Genomic DNA, 17,079 nt, shown 5'->3' on the forward strand with positions numbered 1-17,079 from the left:
TTTCTAGTGAAACAGTAACGTTAATAAAGTGTACTGGTAGTAATTGTAGATGTTAAGTGTGTGTGTGTGTGTGTGTGTGTGCTGTGAGGGTAGTGAAGTAATAAGTGCCAGTATACACGCGTGGGATAATTAACTCTGTGTGTGTGTGTGTGTGTGTGTGTGTGTGTGTGTGTGTGTGTGTGTGTGTGTGTGTGCTGTGAGGGTAGTGAAGTAAGTGCCAGTATACACGCGTGGGATAATTAACTCTGTGTGTGTGTGTGTGTGTGTGTGTGTGTGTGTGTGTGTGTGTGTGTGTGTGTGTGCTGTGAGGGTAGTGAAGTAATAAGTGCCAGTATACACGCGTGTGATAATTAACTCCATGTTTAATTAATAGGTATACATGCTTATTTCCTCTGTCTCATTTCAGCACTCACTGCCATCCCCACGCCCACACCAGCAGCCTGAGCCGTCTCCGCACACAAGGGCCTCCAGGTGAGTTGGCAGTGTATTAAAAGCACACACACACACACACACACACACACACACACACACACACACACACACACACACACACACACACACACACTCCATCAAGTCATTCCTCTCAAACACAAGAATTTTTACTCTTTCCTACATTCACTTCCAGATTTCTTCTCTCTGTCTGTCTGTCTGTCTGTCTCTCTCTCTCTCTCACACACACACACACACACACACACACACACACACACACACACACATTAACCAGGTGTAATATGATGAGTAATTAGCTAAGGTGACATAGTAGGCTTCTTAACACCCATCCTTTAGCGATTTATTCTGCCTATAAGACCTTAACATTGTCTTGTTTATTAATTATATGGTTTTAATATAAATATAGTTAACATCAGTAACCTGCATAATGATACTGGGGTGTGGAGTGCAGAATAAGTTGCCAAGGTAGAGGTGTTACGGAATATATAAAAGTCAGTTGGAGTACCACCGTCAGTCTGCGTTGCCATGGAGACCACAGGCTTTCCCGCCAACACCACCGTCCCTGTCAGCAATTCCTCTTCGGGGGGGGGGGGGACTTTTCCGTGGCAGCTATGTTCAGTAATTCAGTTGTAAAGTTGTGTGGCTGCATTTAGCGGTTCTTTGTACAGGGTAACGGCAAGGAAGCCAGCGGTGTTATAGACATTGTTATAAAGTTCAGGAATATTGTACATGTTGTATGTTTATGTAACATGATTATGTGTTAGCTGAGATCTGAAAAAAAAAATCATTATTGCTAATATGGCCAGATTAAAATTCCCAGCATTTGGTCAGTAAATATATGATATATACAGTATAACGAACAGCACATCAGAAAGGACACTTTGGCCATTTTGTCCTTATATAATTAATCATGCCATGGAATATCCAGATTCCCCACACACCCCTCCCAATTACCAACCCCTGAGAGAGAGAGAGAGAGCGCAACGTGCCCCTCCTGTCTCCTCGGTGGCCCACACAGAAATGACGATATTTTAACTTCCGTGTGTGTGTGTTTGGTACAGGGGAGTGGGTACAGGGTCATTACAACACTGGCATCATTTATGTATCGCGTTTATACCTAAATAAGTATATTAAAGGCAAAAGTATTGGTGTTACAGTGGTGCCAAGTTAAACAGCAATACTGTCATCCCACATCGGTCTGACAAGCAAAGGAAAGCAACCCAGGCTTGTGGTTCAAGTGATATTGAAGGCTTATAATGTCAAAGTAATGCGTCAAGCATTATTATGTTACTGTCTTTACCACTAAGCCACTTATGTCGTAAACCATTGAATTATTATGTTACTGTCTTTACCACTAAGCCACTTATGTCGTAAAACATTGAATTATTATGTTACTGTCTTTACCACTAAGCCACTTATGTCGTAAAACATGGAATTACTATGTTACTGTCTTTACCACACAGCTACTTATGTCGTAAAACATTGAATTATTATGTTGCTGTCTTTACCACTAAGCCACTTATGTCGTAAAACATTGAATTACTATGTTACTGTCTTTACCACTAAGCCACTTATGTCGTAAAACATTGAATTACTATGTTACTGTCTTTACCACTAAGCCACTTATGTCGTAAATCAAGCACACACTCCCAAAACCGTAAATATTTTTAATGTGCCAGTGGAGTCTGCGTTGCCATGGATACCACTCGTTTTCCCGCCAACAGAGCGACGCCTGTCATCCTCTCTCGTCGGTGGCCAACATAAAACTGACGATATTTCCATTATTTTATCTTTCTCGGCTGTTTCTTTGGGGCAGGAGGGTGGGTGTATGGATAGTACAATACTTACACCACTTATTTATTGCAGACGTTGAGCATAAAGATTATTTACAGCAAAATAATATGCTACACAGTGTTCTCAAGTATAATAAGACCAGTAGCCTGCCGAGTCAATCTTAGCTCATAGCAAAATTACTGAGGCTTCTTGTTTTTAGTCAACTTAGGGTTCATGAAAGTTTAATATTTTCAATAACGACTATTTTTGTCATTTCCCTTAATTGTATAACTACTCCTATTATAATAAAATCAAATTTGGTAAATGGCCGGCACAGCTAGATCTGGGAACTGCGTGGTGTTGTGAGACCTCGAGGTGTTGGTTGAACTGACAAATGTCTTTGGTCGAGCTGATTCATTGATTCAGTTCAACGAGGTTAGATAACCTGCGTGTTTGAACTACACTCTCCTATGACTTTATTTTCACACACACAGCCACAACAGCACATCAGTACGGTTAATTACCATATATTATTAGCGACAAACACCTCAAGCAGCGTTACAAAACAACCCCTGTTGTGGATCTTGCTGCTGAAATTATGAAGCTAGAATCTGCAGTCTTTGGCATCCATGTTGGGCCAGGGAGACCAACGCAACACAGAAATTACAAGAGTGATATCTTGGCGATTTCTTTCATTTAAGAGATAATTTTGTGCTATTGCTTGTATAGGCCAAGAGGCCAGTGTGTACCATCTTCAGGCGGACTACCAGCCTCCAGAATGACCTAATAATGATACAAGAGACAAACTTAGATCAGCCAATTAGTTACTTGCAAGGGTTTCTCTTCTTAGTGTTACAACTTGACACTCTCACCAACAACACCCTAAAAATGACGTCAGAATTAAACTAATTTTACCTTAGCGCCGTTGATCTATTTTGTATTATTATTATCAACTGATGTGACTGAGAAACTTGCCAATTTGGGTGTAGTTATGTAGTGAAGTTAAGGCAGACATCAAGTGCACATTAGCACCACATTAGCTGACCTGACACATTAAGTTCTAACAAAATATGACGTAATATTCATAACATTTCTCACCTTTACCTGTGTACAGGAGCCTTTTGTTTTCACTGGTATATCCCCCAAACACTTCACCACCAAACCAGGCTGAATATTTAGCTGGAAATACCTCCATACACACCGATTTCTGATACCGTTTTACTTCCGTCAAGGAATATTTATCGTAAGAAATGGTTAAGATCATTTACGACTACGGTGCTACAGCCATGGCAGCCTCGCATCACCCCACACAGTTGCCAGATCACAGGGTGTCTCCGGAAGTTGCATGTCAGTAATTCAGTTAACAGAGAGACACGAATATCTCACAGAATGGTTTTGAATTATGCCGCTAAGACAGCAAGGACGAAATATGGAAGAGAAACTAACATTCTTTATAATATTCCTTTAATCTCGAACTGAAATCAGAGGACGAGGGTAGTTTTACTGTTGGTAACATTGGTATGAACATCATTTTGGCTCTAAATACAATTATTCGACTATACAGGCGAGAACTAAGCTATGTGGGTATTGTAATATCGGTACAGCCACCCGTCTGCACCAAGGAAACAGTCCTACGCGATGGAATAGTGGAAATAGCGTCATTTTTATGTCGGCCACCGAGGCCAGAGGGTGGCTCGAAAAGTCGCTCCTGTGGGCAAGGAAACAAATGGTCGCCATGGCAACGCAGACGCTGGACGGTATTATTACTATACATTTCTACAGCGATTTGTTCCGCACATCACACTTCAGCATCTGCTTAGATGATATGAATACAAATGATTCCAGTATCAAAATGATATTAATGTCATAGAAGAGAATACTACGTTAAAATACGAGAAAATTTATATTGCTAAGGAGGAGGTGCGAGGGAAGAGGGTGCGTGTAGGTGGGAGTGGATAGGTGTAGGGTTTTTTAAGACTGGATTACGTGTTGACCAAGTCTGGATTTTAGCACGAGGATAAGAAGAAAATAAAGGAGATATACCATAGGAAATACAGTTACTTCTAATATTAACACCATACAAACCATCACTTTATTACAAACTAGAAAGTAAAGCCGCTTTTATTTGTCGTAACTGAGATGGTGCGTTGTCTCCTTATATTGGCAGTACTGAAAGTATACTATTTTTGGCTTAAATGATGTTGTTCAGGTACACAGACGATACCGGTACATAAGTGATCCAGTGTTGTAAGAAGCATATACACACCCGCCTGTACCAAAAACACACAGCTGGAAGGGGAAATTATTGAAATATCGTCATTTTTATGCTGGCCGCCGTGGAGTGAGGATGATTGCGACGTCGCTGTTGTGAGGGGTAAGGCCAGTGGTATCCCTGGCACAGCAGACTCACCGTCATATTCCTAGTGGCCCTAGAGATTCGTAACACGTTTTCCTTAGCTATTTAATCTGCACATTACACCTTAGTGGCATCTTTTAAGTTACGGACGCCAACTATATCTATATTATAATGACAAATAGCATATACTGTAATGTTTAGGTGTAATTATTATGTAACACTTTATCCATACTGATGTACTCTGTTCATTATGCCTTATTATCTTCTCGTAATGTTAACATAAAAATTACTGTCAAACGAGATAACATACAAAAGAAGGCTAACATGTAATACTGGAATAAGTTACTCTGCAAAATGTGTTACGAAACCCTAGTGAAGACCAGCACTAGTAACAAATCGTTTGGAGGTAGCAAGAGATAAATGAATGATAGGTTATAGTAGTGCTTGGTTTACTTATCGTTATTAATCTTAGAGTAGCCTGTGTTTTACCCCCGTCACATATCTATCAGTTGGCTTGTCTCTGTGTGTCTACATCTATCTGCCTGTGTATATTTGTTTGTCTATCTATCGTTACACGCTTGAAGCCCGTCAGGTTGGCCACAAACGCGTTGTCCTCCGTCATTTGACTGAACTCCCTCCAACTCGCACTTCCCCTCCCTCGGCTGCGTCTGTATGCCATCCCTCCGTCTCATCCTCGGTCTCCCCTTCCCCCTTCCTCCCGTTTCACCTCGCTTACACACACATCTAGTCAGTGCCTTTTTCTCCCTGCTCTCCACGTGGCCAAACCTTCTCATACTATATCTTTTAATGTGCTTCCCACTTCAACATCAGCACCAACTGGCTCCCTCTCTTCTCCTTTGTCTCCCTAACGTAATGGTGCTCTTAGATATTTTGGTGTTGCTATTTCCATGTGACTTTATTTAGTTTAGGATAGACGTTTGATACTGAAGGAGTGGCATACAGCCTACATGAAGCCCTTCACTGATGCAGCACTCCTGAAATGGCAGAAAGTCGTGTGCTGGTAGGAAGAGTCAGGTAACAAAACATATTATGAGATTAACAGTGTGCAGTGTAATATTAAGGTGTACATGTGTGTGTGTGTGTGTGTGTGTGTGTGTGTGTGTGTAAGTTAATAGGTATTTAATTTACTATTGCCTCATTTCAGCACAACGCCTGCCACACCCACGACCACACCAGCAGACTGAGCCACGGCAGCACAAGACACATCCAGGTGAGTTGCCTCCCTTCCCCCCCCCTGCCATCCTCCTCCTCCTCCTCCTCCACCTCCCTCCCTCAGTACCAGCCTCCTCCTCCTCCTTTCCCTCATTTCCAGCCTCCTCCTCCTCCACCTCGACCCTCAGTGCCAACCTCCTCCTCCTCCACCTCCCCCCTCAGTGCCAACCTCCTCCTCCTCCACCTCCCCCCTCAGTGCCAACCTCCTCCACCTCCCCCCTCAGTGCCAACCTCCTCCACCTCCACCTCCCCCCTCAGTGCCAACCTCCTCCACCTCCCCCCTCAGTGCCAACCTCCTCCACCTTCCCCCTCAGTGCCAACCTCCTCCACCACCCCCCTCAGTGCCAACCTCCTCCACCTCCCCCTCAGTGCAAACCTCCTCCACCTCCCCCTCAGTGCCAACCTCCTCCACCTCCCCCTTCAGTGCCACCCTCCTCCACCTCCACCTCCCCCTCAGTGCAAACCTCCTCCACCTCCCCTCAGTGCCAACCTCCTCCACCACCCCCTCAGTGCAAACCTCCTCCACCTCCCCCCTCAGTGCAAACCTCCTCCACCACCCCCCTCAGTGCCAACCTCCTCCACCTCCCCCCTCAGTGCCAACCTCCTCCACCACCCCCCTCAGTGCCAACCTCCTCCACCAACCCCCTCAGTGCCAACCTCCTCCACCACCCCCCTCAGTGCCAACCTCCTCCACCTCCCCCCTCAGTGCCAACCTCCTCCACCACCCCCCTCAGTGCCAACCTCCTCCACCTCCCCCCTCAGTGCCAACCTCCTCCTCCTCCACCTCCCCCATCAGTGCCAACCTCCTCCACCACCCCCCTCAGTGCCAACCTCCTCCTCCTCCACCTCCCCCCTCAGTGCCAACCTCCTCCACCTCACCCCTCAGTGCCAACCTCCTCCACCTCCCCCTCAGTGCCAACCTCCTTCACCTCCCCCCTCAGTGCCAACCTCCTCCACCTCCCCCCTCAGTGCCAACCTCCTCCACCTCCCCCCTCAGTGCCAACCTCCTCCACCTCCCCCCTCAGTGCCAACCTCCTCCACCTCCCCCTCAGTGCCAACCTCCTCCTCCTCCACCTCCCCCCTCAGTGCCAACCTCCTCCACCTCCCCCCTCAGTGCCAACCTCCTCCACCTCCCCCCTCAGTGCCAACCTCCTCCACCTCCCCCCTCAGTGCCAACCTCCTCTTCCTCCACCTCCCCCCTGAGTGCCAACCTCCTCCTCCTCCACCTCCCCCCTGAGTGCCAACCTCCTCCACCTTCCCCCCTCAGTGCAATCTCCTCCCCCCCCTCCCCCCGCGTCAGTGCCAACCTCCTCCACCTCCACCTCCCCCTCAGTGCCAACCTCCTCCTCCTCCACCTCCTGCCCTCAGTGCCAACCTCCTCCACCTCCACCTCCCCCCTCAGTGCCAACCTCCTCCACCTCCACCTCCCCCCTCAGTGCCAACCTCCTCCACCTCCCCCCTCAGTGCCAACCTCCTCCTCCTCCACCTCCTTCCTCAGTGCCAACCTCCTCCACCTCCACCTCCCCCCTCAGTGCCAACCTCCTCCACCTCCCCCCTCAGTGCCAACCTCCTCCACCTCCACACTCAGTGCCAACCTCCTCCACCTCCACACTCAGTGCCAACCTCCTCCACCTCCACCTCCACACTCAGTGCCAACCTCCTCCACCTCCACCTCCACACTCAGTGCCAACCTCCTCCACCTCCACACTCAGTGCCAACCTCCTCCACCTCCACCTGCCCCCTCAGTGCCAACCTCCTCCACCTCCCCCCTCAGTGCCAACCTCCTCCACCTCCACCTCCCCCCTCAGTGCCAACCTCCTCCACCTCCACCTCCCCCCTCAGTGCCAACCTCCTCCACCTCCCCCCTCAGTGCCAACCTCCTCCACCTCCACCTCCCCCCTCAGTGCCAACCTCCTCCACCTCCCCCCTCAGTGCCAACCTCCTCCTCCTCCCCCTTCAGTGCCATCCTCCTCCACCTCCCCCCTCAGTGCCAACCTCCTCCTCCACCTCCCCCTTCAGTGCCAGCCTCCTCCACCTCCCCCTTCAGTGCCAACCTCCTCCACCTCCCCCTTCAGTGCCAACCTCCTCCACCTCCCCCTTCAGTGCCAACCTCCTCCACCTCCCGATTCAGTGCCATCCTCCTCCACCTCCCCCCTCAGTGCCAACCTCCTCCACCTCCACCTCCCCCCTCAGTGCCAACCTCCTCCACCTCCCCCTTCGGTGCCAACCTCCTCCTCCTCCACCTCCCCCTTCAGTGCCAACCTCCTCCACCTCCCCCTTCAGTGCCAACCTCCTCCACCTTCCCCTTCAGTGCCAACCTCCTCCACCTCCCCCTTCAGTGCCAACCTCCTCCACCTCCCCCTTCAGTGTCAACCTCCTCCACCTCCCCCTTCAGTGCCAGCCTCCTCCACCTCCCCCCTTAGTGCCATCCTCCTCCACCTCCCCCATCAGTGCCAACCTCCACCACCACCCCCCCACAGTGCCAACCTCCTCCACCTCCCCCTTCAGTGCCAACCTCCTCCTCCTCCACCTCCCCCTTCAGTGCCAACCTCCTCCACCTCCCCCTTCAGTGCCAACCTCCTCCACCTTCCCCTTCAGTGCCAACCTCCTCCACCTCCCCCTTCAGTGCCAACCTCCTCCACCTTCCCCTTCAGTGCCAACCTCCTCCACCTCCCCCTTCAGTGCCAACCTCCTCCTCCTCCACCTCCCCCTTCAGTGCCAACCTCCTCCACCTCCCCCTTCAGTGCCAACCTCCTCCACCTCCCCGCTTCAGTGCCAACCTCCTCCACCTCCCCCTTCAGTGCCAACCTCCTCCACCTCCCCCCTCAGTGCCAACCTCCTCCACCTCCCCTTCAGTGCCAGCCTCCTCCACCTCCCCTTTTCGTGCCATCCTCCTCCTCCTCCACCTCCCCCTCAGTGCCAACCTCCTCCTCCTCCACCACCCCCTCAGTGCCAACCTCCTCCACCTCCACCTCCCCCTCAGTGCCAACCTCCTCCACCTCCACCTCCCCCTCAGTGCCAACCTCCTCCACCTCCCCCTCAGTGCCAACCTCCTCCTCCTCCACCTCCCCCCTCAGACCTATCCTCCTCCTCCACCTCCCCCCTCAGTTCCAACCTCCTCCACCTCCACCTCCCCCCTCAGTTCTCTCCTCCTCCTCCACCTCCCCCCTCAGTGCCAACCTCCTCCTCCTCCACCTCCCCCCTCAGTGCTATCCTCCTCCTCCACCTCCCCCTCAGTGCCATCCTCCTCCTGCACCTCCCCCCTCAGTGCCTGCCTCCTCCTCCTCCTCCTCCACCGCCCCCTCAGTGCAAACCTCCTTCACCTCCACCTCTCCCCTCAGTGCCAACCTCCTCCTCCCCCCTCAGTGCAAACCTCCTTCACCTCCACCTCTCCCCTCAGTGCCAACCTCCTCCACCTCTCCCCTCAGTGCCAACCTCCTCCACCTCCACCTCCCCCCTCAGTGCCAACCTCCTCCACCTCTCCCCTCAGTGCCAATCTCCTCCTCCTCCACCTCTCCCCTCAGTGCCAACCTCCTCCACCTCTCCCCTCAGTGCCAACCTCCTCCACCTCCCCCCTCAGTGCCAACCTCCTCCACCTCCCCCCTCAGTGCCAACCTCCTCCACCTCCACCTCCCCCCTCAGTGCCAACCTCCTCCTCCTCCACCTCCCCCCTCAGTGCCAACCTCCTCCTCCTCCACCTCCCCCCTCAGTGCCAACCTCCTCCTCCTCCACCTCCCCCCTCAGTGCCATCCTCCTCCTCCACCTCCCCCCTCAGTGCCAACCTCCTCCTCCTCCACCTCCCCCCTCAGTGCCTTCCTCCTCCACCTACTCCCTCCTCTCCTACATCCTCCTCCTCCACCTCCCCCCTCAGTGCCTTCCTCCTCCTCCTCCTCCTCCTCCTCCACCTCCCCCTCAGTGCCAACCTCCTCCACCTCCCCGTCAGTGCCAACCTCCTCCACCTCCACCTCCCCCTCAGTGCCAACCTCCTCCACCTCCACCTCCCCCCTCAGTGCAAACCTCCTCCTCCTGCACCACGCCCCTCAGTGCAAACCTCCTCCACCGCCGCCACCCCCCTCAGTGCAAACCTCCTCCTCCTGCACCTCCCCCTCAGTGCCAACCTCCTGCACCTCCCCCTCAGTGCCAACCTCCTGCACCTCCCCCTCAGTGCCAACCTCCTGCACCTCCCCCCTCAGTGCCAACCTCCTCCTCCTCCACCCCCCCTCAGTGCCAACCTCCTCCACCTCCCCCTCAGTGCCAACCTCCTCCTCCTCCCCCCCCCCAGTCAGCGCCAACCTCCTCCACCTCCCCCCTCAGTGCCAACCTCCTCTTCCTCCACCTCCCCCTGAGTGCCAACCTCCTCCTCCTCCACCTCCCCCCTGAGTGCCAACCTCCTCCACCTTCCCCCCTCAGTGCCATCTCCTCCCCCCCTCCCCCCGCGTCAGTGCCAACTTCCTCCTCCTCCACCTCCCCCCTCAGTGCCAACCTCCTCCTCCTCCACCTCCTTCCCTCAGTGCCAACCTCCTCCACCTCCACCTCCCCGCTCAGTGCCAACCTCCTCCACCTCCACCTCCCCCCTCAGTGCCAACCTCCTCCACCTCCCCCTCAGTGCCAACCTCCTCCTCCTCCACCTCCTTCCCTCAGTGCCAACCTCCTCCACCTCCACCTCCCCCACAGTGCCAACCTCCTCCACCTCCACCTCCCCCTCAGTGCCAACCTCCTCCACCTCCCCCCTCAGTGCCAACCTCCTCCACCTCCCCCCTCAGTGCCAACCTCCTCCTCCTCCACCTCCTTCCCTCAGTGCCAACCTCCTCCACCTCCACCTCCCCCCTCAGTGCCAACCTCCTCCACCTCCACCTCCCCCCTCAGTGCCAACCTCCTCCACCTCCCCCCTCAGTGCCAACCTCCTCCACCTCCCCCCTTCAGTGCCAACCTCCTCCACCTCCACCTCCCCCCTCAGTGCCAACCTCCTCCACCTCCACCTCCCCCCTCAGTGCCAACCTCCTCCACCTCCCCCCTCAGTGCCAACCTCCTCCACCTCCACCTCCACCTCAGTGCCAACCTCCTCCACCTACCCCTCAGTGCCAACCTCCTCCTCCTCCCCCTTCAGTGCCATCCTCCTCCACCACCCCCCTCAGTTCCAACCTCCTCCTCCACCTCCCCCTTCAGTGCCTGCCTCCTCCACCTCCCCCTTCAGTGCCAACCTCCTCCACCTCCCCCTTCAGTGCCAACCTCCTCCACCTCTCCCCTCAGTGCCAACCTCCTCCACCTCCCTCTTCAGTGCCAGCCTCCTCCACCTCCCCCCTCAGTGCCAACCTCCTCCACCACCACCTCCCCCTCAGTGCCAACCTCCTCCACCTCCCCCTTCGGTGCCAACCTCCTCCTCCTCCACCTCCCCCTTCAGTGCCAACCTCCTCCACCTCCACCTTCAGTGCCAACCACCTCCACCTTCCCCTTCAGTGCCAACCTCCTCCACCTCCCCCCTTCAGTGCCAACCTCCTCCACCTCCCCCTTCAGTGTCAACCTCCTCCACCTCCCCCTTCAGTGCCACCCTCCTCCACCTCCCCCCTTAGTGCCATCCTCCTCCACCTCCCCCCTCAGTGCCAACCTCCACCTCCACCTCCCCCCTCAGTGCCAACCTCCTCCACCTCCCCCTTCAGTGCCAACCTCCTCCTCCTCCACCTCCCCCTTCAGTGCCAACCTCCTCCACCTCCCCCTTCAGTGCCAACCTCCTCCACCTTCCCCCTTCAGTGCCAACCTCCTCCACCTCCCCCTTCAGTGCCATCCTCCTCCACCTCCCCCTTCAGTTCCTTCGTTGTCATCCCCGTTCAGTGCCCACCTCCTCCTCCTCCACCTCCCCCTTCAGTGCCAACCTCCTCCACCTCCCCCCTTCAGTGCCAACCTCCTCCACCTCCCCCTTTCAGTGCCAACCTCCTCCACCTCCCCCTTCAGTGCCAACCTCCTCCACCTCCCCCTTCAGTGCCAACCTCCTCCACCTCCCCCTTCAGTGCCAGCCTCCTCCACCTCCCCTTTTAGTGCCATCCTCCTCCTCCTCCACCTCCCCCCTCAGTGCCAACCTCCTCCTCCTCCACCTCCCCCCTCAGTGCCAACCTCCTCCACCTCCACCTCCCCCCTCAGTGCCAACCTCCTCCACCTCCACCTCCCCCCTCAGTGCCAACCTCCTCCACCTCCCCCCTCAGTGCCAACCTCCTCCTCCTCCACCTCCCCCCTCAGTGCTATCCTCCTCCTCCACCTCCCCCCTCAGTGCCAACCTCCTCCACCTCCACCTCCCCCCTCAGTGCTATCCTCCTCCTCCACCTCCCCCCTCAGTGCCAACCTCCTCCTCCTCCACCTCCCCCCTCAGTGCTATCCTCCTCCTCCACCTCCCCCCTCAGTGCCATCCTCCTCCTGCACCTCCCCCCTCAGTGCCTGCCTCCTCCTCCTCCTCCTCCACCTCCCCCCTCAGTGCAAACCTCCTTCACCTCCACCTCTCCCCTCAGTGCCAACCTCCTCCTCCCCCCTCAGTGCAAACCTCCTTCACCTCCACCTCTCCCCTCAGTGCCAACCTCCTCCACCTCTCCCCTCAGTGCCAACCTCCTCCACCTCCACCTCCCCCCTCAGTGCCAACCTCCTCCACCTCTCCCCTCAGTGCCAATCTCCTCCTCCTCCACCTCTCCCCTCAGTGCCAACCTCCTCCACCTCTCCCCTCAGTGCCAACCTCCTCCACCTCCCCCCTCAGTGCCAACCTCCTCCACCTCTCCCCTCAGTGCCAATCTCCTCCACCTCCACCTCCCCCCTCAGTGCCAACCTCCTCCTCCTCCACCTCCCTCAGTGCCAACCTCCTCCTCCTCCACCTCCCTCCGTGCCAACCTCCTCCTCCTCCACCTCCCTCAGTGCCATCCTCCTCCTCCACCTCCCCCCTCAGTGCCAACCTCCTCCTCCTCCACCTCCCCCCTCAGTGCCATCCTCCTCCTGCACCTCCCCCCTCAGTGCCATCCTCCTCCTGCACCTCCCCCCTCAGTGCCTGCCTCCTCCTCCTCCTCCTCCTCCTCCACCTCCCCCCTCAGTGCCAACCTCCTCCACCTCCCCCCTCAGTGCCAACCTCCTCCACCTCCACCTCCCCCCTCAGTGCCAACCTCCTCCACCTCCACCTCCCCCCTCAGTGCAAACCTCCTCCTCCTGCACCTCCCCCCTCAGTGCCAACCTCCTCCACCTCCACCTCCCCCCTCAGTGCAAACCTCCTCCTCCTGCACCTCCCCCCTCAGTGCCAACCTCCTGCACCTCCCCCCTCAGTGCCAACCTCCTGCACCTCCCCCCTCAGTGCCAACCTCCTCCACCTCCCCCCTCAGTGCCAACCTCCTCCTCCTCCACCTCCCCCCTCAGTGCCAACCTCCTCATCCTCTCCCTCGTCTCCTCTATCCTCCTTCCCCTTCCCATACCCACTCCTCCTATCCCCTCCGTCGAATCCGATAGGCGACGGTGGCGCCATCTGCCAGGCTAAAAATCAGGAGCGGGGCATCAATAGGGCATCATAAGGCCCGGGTGTTGAGCAGTGGTACAAGCTTCCAGTGTTTGCCACCAGATGGCAGCACCAGTCTTGTCAGGAACAGCGAAACATAAGACCCCTTCCCTGTGCAACCAAAACTAGTTCAAAGGATGACCAATAGATGGCAGCACCATTGTTAGTGCTGCCATCTATTGGTCATTCTTTGAACTATTGTTGGTTGCACAGGGAAGGGGGCTTATGTTTTCCTGTTCCTGACAAGACTGGTGCTGCCATCTGGTAGAAAATATGTGAATTTTACCAGTGCTGCCATCTGGTAGAAAATATGTGAACTAATTTTACAAGTGGTGAACACCAAGGCCTCATTCCCCCCTGTTCATCCCTGGGCCTGGTAAGTATTGTCTTGTACACTACTACAGAGGATACAGGAAACAGGGTAGGTAGTAGTTCCAGCATTTTATTTTGTACTCCAGTGTTCAACACGTTACGTTTGAGATTCAAGTTACATTGTATATGAGGCTCATGGCTGTGAAAAAGGAGGTAAATAATGAACGGGGAAAAATGTTCATGGAGAGAGTCGGGAGGGGGGGGGGTCTTTTCACAATTCATAACCCAGAAAAAAAGATTAAGGTGCTTTCTGTGGACTCCGCCACGCCATATCAAAATATCAGACTGGATGGTTGTAGTGGTGGTAGTAGTAGTAGTAGTTCTAGTCACAAGTTCATCTGAAATGTGAACCCAGTGGACTGCAGGCTGAAATTGTGTAACTTATTTTTCTAGCCAATCTCGATAATGATAAAAGAAAGACGAAATGGCTGGGAGGGGGCAGGGTAATAAGGAGGATGACAGGGGTATGGGATATGGGAAGGACATCTGAGACAATTTAGTGATAAATTACTGGTGATTGGTGGGACAACAGTAATCAGCAGTACACAATAATTCCAACCTGCAGTCCACTGGGTTCACATTTCAGATGAACTGTTACTGCTACTACTAAATCATCCAGTATTATATCTTTATGTGGCATGGGTCAGTGCACGGAAAGCATTTTGTATTTTTTCTGGGCCATAAATTGAGGAAAGAATCCCCCCCCCCCACCTGCAATGCTCTCTCTCACTCTGACATCCCATCTCCCCTTATCGCACCTGTCTCCCCCTTAATCTCTCTCTCTCTCTCCCTATCTCCCCTTATACATACACTCTCTCTCTCTCTCTCTCTTTCACATCCTATCTCCTCTTGTATGTATCCCCCCCCTCTTTCTCTCATATTCCTTCATCATACATCTCCCCTTTCTCTCTCTCTCTGACACACACACACACACACACACACACACACACACACACACATCTCCCCTTGTGTTTACCCTGCCTCTCTCTCCTGCATAAGGTGTAGGGGGTAAACTTTTAACCTACTGTAAAGGTCTAACTAAACAGTGTGGGGTAGTTATATACTGTCTCTACAGTTTGTAATACTAAAGATGCCACTGCAATATACCGGTAATTATCTGGCCTCAAAATATATATATATTCTTAAGTATATCTGTAAGTTTTGACGTCTTTCCATATGCTGTTCTTACTACTATTTTGTCACCAGTTTGAGTAGTGGCAACTTTAGTGTTGCATTATACACTAATATTATACAGTGACACAGAAGAATGGTATACCTGATTGACAATACCAACATCACGTACGGCTGTACTTATATACAGTGACACAGAAGAATGGTATACCTGATTGACAATACCAACATCACGTACGGCTGTACTTATATACAGTGACACAGAAGAATGGTATACCTGATTGACAATACCAACATCACGTACGGCTGTACTTATATACAGTGACACAGAAGAATGGTATACCTGATTGACAATACCAACATCACGTACGGCTGTACTTATATACAGTGACACAGAAGAATGGTATACCTGATTGACAATACCAACATCACGTACGGCTGTACTTCACAGTACTTAGCACAAGAACAGAAAACTGAAAGAAATTTGGACCAAGTTAAGGTAAAAAGTGTATTGACAGGCAACTGAAACAAGATTTTAACAATGTGTGTACAAGAATTTATTTTTACAAAATAACATTCATTTACTATACATAGGTACATGGCTTTACTCTCTTCACCTTAACTTAGCACAATTTTCATAATTTTGTAGCTTAAATTCTTGTTGTTCAATGCCAGAAACATCATTATCACAGCACTTACTCATGACTAACACAATATTCTAGGCAATCTCTTACAAGTACTGTACGTTGATAATGGAAAAGACGCTAATTTTAGGCCAAGTTAGAGTAAAATATGTAATATTAGTTGTGCCCTGACACAAACTATTATTCTGACATTCTTTGAAGCCTTTGTGGATCTATTTTACATTAACTTATTCAGGCCATCACAAGAAACAAGTGGGAAACTGACTGGCTTTTGCAGTGTTTTGTCTTAACACATATTTTTATGCCCCATACTGAATGGCCTTGGTAAAAATTCAGTGTGAAGTGTTAAAAGCTACTTTGATTTTTTGCTTGCACACATCAGTGACTTAGTATGAATTAATAACTAGAAATAGCTTTAGAAAATTGTCCTCCTGATGCAAAAGGGTAACAGAAGTTGACATAGTGGAGCATTTATTTTATAAGATCCACTGATCCAGCTCTACTCATGTCTGTGTCTATGAAACATGCTGAGCATTAGCCTAAGCACAAGTTTGTCTTTATATATGTATTACAACTCTGACCTGGGATTAAAAATAAAATAAAAGCAATGATAGTCCCTCACACACACAACCTTTAACATAAAAATGTCATGTACATAAGCACTTTAGTCCAGTTTGTTTAATCTACAACCATTTATATGTACTAAACACACCTACAGTATTTGCATGACCACCTGCTACCAATGGTCAATAAATAAATCTTCAGCAGGTGATGATATGACCGATGTTGGAAGCAGTGCACTGGGGAGCTTGGACAACAGGGAGAGTGGATTGCTACAGCCTGGTAGGGAGAGAGAAACTGTGTTACTAGAGTAGTAAGCAGAATAACTGCTTAGGAAGATATTAGGAAGTTAACTGATGACAGTGTGGGCCCTAATATTATTGTACAGCAGGAGAAACATCATATGGATAAAGATCAATATGATAGTAATAATTCTTATTGTGCTGATGATCATACATAACTGATCATCAGCATAATAAGAAATATTGTAATCCAATTCATCATCTTTATCAATATGATATTTTTCCTGCTGCTGTAGTCCCAGGCTCCTCTGAAGGTGAACCAGTGAACTACAAGCTCTTATCTTGCAGTCAGTCCTCCTCCTTTCAGAACAAGACTGGGTACATGGTTATAGCAGTGCCACTGCATGAAGGCATCCTTCAATAGCACCTTAATACAACAAAACATCACAATCCTATTTATATGCTTTCTCTTTCTGTTTTTGGATTCTACCCAACCCAATCTTTTAATAGAGTTAGAATAATCCATCCATCCATCATCCAACCCTATGTTGCCCCATAAGGAGTGTAGGAGCCAGGGGCTAGGCAAGTTGGTCCTGCCATTTAAGATGAGAGTGACCATCCTCACTCATCCCTGAGTGGCATTTTATGAACTATAAACCCCAATCACCCCTTGGATATAAACCTACACAGGCTCAATCTGATTGGAGAACCTCAATTACTCACTAAACCACCAAGTGCCATAATTTGGTTATATGGTTACCATCCAGCATAGTAAATGGTTTCCTGGTGTACAGGAAACCA

Source organism: Coenobita brevimanus, chromosome 102 (genome assembly GCF_032717465.1).
Source record: "Coenobita brevimanus isolate Jiangsu-jjx chromosome 102, ASM3271746v2, whole genome shotgun sequence".
Classification (NCBI taxonomy): Eukaryota; Metazoa; Arthropoda; class Malacostraca; order Decapoda; family Coenobitidae; genus Coenobita; species Coenobita brevimanus.